Source organism: Mus pahari, chromosome 5 (genome assembly GCF_900095145.1).
Source record: "Mus pahari chromosome 5, PAHARI_EIJ_v1.1, whole genome shotgun sequence".
Classification (NCBI taxonomy): Eukaryota; Metazoa; Chordata; class Mammalia; order Rodentia; family Muridae; genus Mus; species Mus pahari.
In genome coordinates, this window is record NC_034594.1 from 130,990,154 (window position 1) to 130,996,448 (window position 6,295).

Below are 6,295 nucleotides of genomic sequence, written 5' to 3' on the forward strand. Positions count from 1 at the left end.
GAGTGACAAGGTACCTGGAGCAAAGTCAAGTTACTGAAGCAACATCAAAAATGAGGACACTCCCAGTTGATCAAGAATCTTGACCTCAATTTTTAAAATTTTTTATTAGATATTTTCTTTATTTACATTTCAAATGTTATCCCCTTTCCTAGTTTGCCCTCTGAAAATCCCCTATCCCCTTTCCCCTCCCCCCTGCTCACCAACCCATCCACTCCTGCTTCCTGGCCTTGGAATTCCCCTATACTAGGGCATAAAACCTTCACAGGACCAGGGGCCAATTCTCTGCTACATATGCAGCTAGAGCCATGAATCCCACAATGTGTTTTCTTTGATTGGTGGTTTAGTCCCAGGGAGCTCTGGGAGTACTGGATAGTTCATATTGTTGTTCCTCTTATGGGGCTGCAAACCCCTTCAGCTTCTTGGAAAATTTCTCTAGCTCCTTCATTGGGGACCCTGTGCTCCATTCAATGGATGGCTGTGAGCATCCACTTCTGTATTAGTCAGGTACTGGAAGAGCCTCTCAGGAGACAGCTATATCAGGCTCCTGTCATCAAGCTCTTATTGGCATCCACAATAGTGTCTGTTCTTGGTGGTTGTTTATGGGATGGATCCCCAGGTGGGGCAGTTTATGGATGGTCATTTCTTCAGTCTTTACTCTGAACTTTGTCTCTGTAACTCCTTCCATGGGTATTTTGTTCCCCCTTCTAAGAAGGATCAAAGTATCCACACTTTTGTCTTCATTCTTCTTGAGTTCCATGTGTTTTGCAAACTGTATCTTGGGTAATCTGAGCTTCTGGGCTAATATCCACTTATCAATGAGTTCACATCATGAGTGTTCTTTTGTGATTGGGGTACCTTACTTAGGATTATATCCTCCAGATCCATCCATTTGTCAAAGAATTTCATAAATTCATTGTTTTTAATAGCTGTGTTATACTTCATTGTGCAAATGTACCACATTTTCTGTATCCATTCCTCTGTTGAGGGACATATGTATTCTTTCCAGCTTGGGCTATTGTAAATAAGGCTGCTATGACAATAGTGGAGCATGTGTTCTTATTACCAGTTGGAGCATCTTCTGGGTATATGCCCAGGAATGGTATTGCTGGATATTCTGGTAGTACTATGTCCAGTTTTCTGAGGAACCTCCAGACTGATTTCCAGAGTTGTTGTATCAGCTTGCAATCCCACCATCAATGGAGGAGTGTTCCTCTTTCTCCACATCCTTTCCAGCAACTGCTGTCACTTGAGTTTTTGATCTTAGCCATTCTGACTGGTGTGAGATGGAATCTCAGAGTTGTTTTGATTTGCATTTCCCTGATGACTAAGGATGTTGAACATTTTTAGGTGCATCTCAGCCATTCTGCATTCCTCAGTTGAGAATTCTTTGTTTAGCTCTGTACCTCATTTTTTAATAGGGTTATTTGGTTTTCTGGAGTCTAACTTCTTGAGTTCTTTGTATATATTGGATATTAGTCCTCTATCAGATTTAGGATTGGTAAAGATTTTTTCCCAATCTGTTGGTTGCCTTTTTGTCTTATTGACAATGTCCTCTGCCTTACAGAAGCTTTGCAATTTTATGAGGTCCTATTTGTTAATTGTTGATCTTACAACACAAGCCATTGGTGTTCTTTCTATTCAGGAATTTTTCCCCTGTGTCCATTATGTTCAAGGCTCTTCCCCACTTTCTCCTCTATAATTTTCAGTGTCTCTGGTTTTAGGTGGAGTTCTTTGATCCACTTAGACTTGAGCTTTGCACAAGGAGATAAGAATGGATCAATTCACATTCTTCTACATGCTAACTGCCAGTTGAGTCAGCACCATTTATTAAAAATACTGTCTTTTTCCCACTGGATGGTTTTAGCTCCTTTGTCAAAAATAAAGTGACCACAGATGTGTGGATTCATTTCTGGGTCTTCAATTCTATTCCATTGATCTCCTTGTCTGTCACTGTACCAGTTTTTAATCACAATTTCTCTGTAGTACAGCTTGAGGTCAGGGATGGTGATTCCATCAGAGGTTCTTTTATTGTTGAGAATAGGTTTTGGTATCCTAGGTTTTTTGATATTCCAGATAAATTTGCAAATTGCCCTTTCTAACTCTGTGAAGAATTGAGTCAGAATTTTGATGGGGATTGCATTGAATCTGTAGATTGCTTTCAGCAAGATAGCCATTTTTACTCTATTAATTCTGCCAATCCATGAGCATGGGAGATCTTTCCATCTTCTGATATCTTCTTTGATTTCCTTCTTCAGAGACTTGAAGTTCTTATCATACAGATCCTTTATTTGCTTAGTTAGTGTCACACCAAGGTATTTTGGGTGCTCTACACAGTCAGAGAAACTTTTCTAGTAATTAACTATAGAAATGATCCCTGAAAGTATAATCTTTCTAGAACTCATTGTAATGTTGATTTAATTAGGTCTACAAACTTGTTAAGGTTGGGTAGACTCATATGGTACTAAGTAACTGAAGGATAAAAGGCGTGTGTAAACAATTTGTACAGGAACCTATATCTGTAGAATCAATGCCATTTCTTAGTTCCTATATACAGTCTTGGAGATAACCTTACATTTAGCATATGTGAAACTAAAGCAATCAAATTTGGTTTAATAACAGATCTGCTCTTTGTGTGGATATATGCTGAAAATGGATATCATGGTCACTCATGGGTAAACCAAGGACTGCCAAGAAAAAAATCTTAATAAATAGAATTCATGCCAAACATAATCACAAACTAGCTGATAAGAGAAATGTACCACAAGGCAGATCTTTGTGGATTTATAGGAAATAATTACCTGCAGAATTTTTTTAACATCTAAGTTAAAAAAAATTTGAAGATAGAGACCAAGTGACTGTGGAGTTGAGGTATATGGGTGAGTGTATCCGAGTGGATGCAAAATATTATATGGGTAAATGTATAAGAGTGGATGCAAATTTGAAAAATTTCTAAAAGATCAAATGATGTTAATACTTAACAAAGTACACTCCTCATAGAATCAATTCTAAATAACCAACAATCAATGATAACTTGGTCACTTGATGTCAAGAACTTGCTTCCATTGGCGAATGCAGTGCTTACCTAATGGTACCATAATGAACTCACAGTTTTAGAGAAAAACCGAGCATGGACATGAAAGTTTAAACATGGGCTTTGTTTTCCAAGACTGATATAGTTACTTCTATCAGACGCTATTTATCAGGAAATAGATGCTTAGCACCACATTGTAAAAAAAAAAAACACACAAAAAAATGAAAAAAAAAAAAAAAAAAAAAAGGACTACACTAAATTCATCCCATTCTAGAATGGTGAGTCATTCAGACAAGAATAGATTTTCTTTTCTCACCTTTAGAGCCTCAGCAAACAGCACTGTCAGGGGCTTTATAATGATCAATCCATTGCTATATCTTCCATATCATCATATTACAGAAAAAGACCCAATGTATAGTAATCGAGACCTTTATATGGTGTTCTATTCACTATTAGTAAGATATGTGAATCTGGGGATCAAATAGGAAAAGGAGGATCACACCATTTGTCATCATTCTAGGATCTGTATGTTTGGAGATCTTTGTCACTAGATGGGCCAGATGTTCATCAAGTGACCCAGAAAGAGTCCTGCTGAACTATAAAGTATGGATATCTGAAGATATTGAATTCCTTGTGTCTATCAGCAATCAAAGAGAAGTAAGATCTTGGCAGTATTGGTGGACATTTACCTAACATAAAGTTCCATTGTTCTTACTCAAAGGTTGTACTAGTCACCCAGGTAATCTGATTGTTTCTCCTCCTCCTGTTGTCTAGTTCTGATGGCAAATGGGAAGGTACAGAGGGCAGCCTGTAGAGCACGTGTCCAGGAACTTAAATCACTGAAGGGTGAGGATCCATGTCACAGTACCAGGGTACCACAGGACAGAAACTGCCTGAGAGGGAAGGAAATCTTGAAAGAGTTGTAGAGCAGGAAAGTAATTAATATCATCTGTGCTTGTGAGATCAGCTGCAATTATTCCAATAACTAGAGTGAAGCAGCAAGGTGCCTTTGGGTGTAAATAAAATTCAGGTATATACAGTCAGAATCATACATATACTGACTATAAGCTTGCATAACTTTCCTTCTTCTTCTTCTTCTTCTTCTTCTTCTTCTTCTTCTTCTTCTTCTTCTTCTTCTTCTTCTTCTTCTTCTTCTTCTTCTTCTTCTTCTTCCTCTTCTCCTCCTCCTCCTTCTTTTCTCCCTCCTCCTCTTCTTCTCCCTCCTCTTCTTCATCTTTCTCTTTCTCCTCTTCTTCCTCCTCATTCTTCTTCTCCTCCTCCTCCCTCCCCTTCTCTCTTCTTATTCCTCCTTTTAATTTTACTCTTTCTTTCTTTGTTTTTCAGTCAGTGTTTCTCTGTGTAGCCTTGTCTGCCTGGGACTCACTGTGTAGATCAAACTTACCTTAAACTTAGAGAATCACCTCTGCGTCCCAAATGCTGGGATTAAAAGCATACTCCACCATGCCCATCTTAGAACTTCTTTTCTTAAGAGTTCTTTAGTTATTCTTTTCTGTTCTTCACTCTTTCCTTTTCTAGTCACTCCTTTATCCTGTAGCTAGACTTGTACATACACATGTCCTGGAAGCAAGTTGACCTTTGAACAGATTTGTAGGTCAGGCTACCTTGTCAGGAACTTGGGCACAATACTGAGTGAGGCCTGATTGTAGATAGAATTTGCTTTTGATGAGCAGAAAATGGAGCTCAGGACATGAGTGAATAAAAACCCTTATTGGCATCCTTATGCAAAGAATTGCCAATCTCTCTTACTTCATGATCACTGCTTGTTAGATTAATTCTCAGTAGATATGTGATTAGGGAGCTGGAATCTACCCTGTGTTACTTCTCACCAGACTTGGTCAGCTTTCTTCTTATGTTTAAGATTTTTCTTTTCCATCTAAGCAAAATCTTTTTGAAAATTGAAATAGAAAAAATTTTTGAAAAATAATCTGAGCTGACATTTTACTTTTTATTACTTCTATCATTCCATTAAAATTGAAGGACTTACACGAGCTAAAGTATTGTCAGGTATGCAAGGAGGTGAAAGTGCCTTTGTAGCTTATCTCACAGTGGGTATTAGATAAAGACAATGGGTGTAAGGGTTTCTTATACTGTACCATTATATAATTAGTAGGGATTATCACTGATAGCCACTCTCCCTTCATTTTAAAGATACAATATATCAAATTTTCTCTCCTTTGAGGTTTTGGAAGATTGAGAGTTTAAAAGGGAATAATGGAAGGGACAATTTGAGGGAAATCACTTGTCCAGGGCAGATCTGGTCATGTGTCTAACTTGAAGGTAGTTTGTAGCAGATGAACCTAAGAAATAGAGAGCTTTAGTAATTGAAGATGACAATAAATTAATCACCTTGTGTATTCCAAGAGAGAGCTCTGGACTACAGTATAGAAGGGGAGTCAAGTGCAGACAATTGCTCCTATTTATCTACCCATCTGTCTATTAGCCAGCTTTTGCTTTGCGTTTAACATAGGAGTGTTGAATAAAGAGCATCCTTATGGAACTGTGGCAGGTACTGGCTTCAGAGTACCCATTTCAGCACAATGTGGCAAAGCCACGAACAGGATAGCAAGGCTAGATGGGAGCGCAGGGAGGAACATCTATATTGAATTAGGAAGCTCAAACAAGGTTTCTTGGAAGAGGTGATGCTTGAGCTGAATATAAAAAGATGAACAAGTCTTAGATGACATGGGGGCAGGGACAGTATTTTCCTGGAAGAAGGAACAAGACTTGGATGCCTAAAACAGCTTGTCACATTTCAAAGAACCACAAGTGGTTTCTAATAACTGTTCCAAAGGTGTGTGGGGAGGCCTGGAATGCGAAGAGAGAAATAGGGAAGGGTATTGCCAAAATCCGTGACCTTGATTCTGACAGCTCTGTGATAGTGACATCCCTGGGACTGCATTTTTACCAACTGAACAGGATTGACAGAAAAGAGTGAAGCCTGGAGACAGGAAGCTCAGTTAGAGTCTGAGCAACAGCAATAGGGCATGAGCTGAGGTGATGACCTGGCTGTAGGGAGGGAGGGATGGAGGGGGGAGTAGAGCTAATAGAATCTGCAGAAATTGAAAGCGCAAAAACTCTGTGCCTAGGTCTGGGGAATACTAGGATGACAAGTCAGAATGCTTCTCTCAGAAGCTGAAAAGCATATCAGTTGGGTTTGGTCCCTTGCTGCTGCTTCTTAACCTTTCCTGTCCCCAACTGGGAGTGTAGCTATTTGCTAATGGCTCAACAGCTTTCAGGTTTGGG

At 39.0% G+C, this 6,295-nt stretch overlaps 1 non-coding gene across 1 annotated transcript; it reads right to left on the reverse strand.

Annotated features, from left to right (window-relative positions):
- Positions 1 to 2,280: 2,280 nt before the first annotated feature.
- Positions 2,281 to 2,390, reverse strand: LOC115064206. Its single transcript, XR_003844032.1, has one exon. It is a non-coding gene; the product is annotated as a small nucleolar RNA U3 (small nucleolar RNA).
- Between the last annotated feature and the right edge of the window lie 3,905 nt (positions 2,391 to 6,295).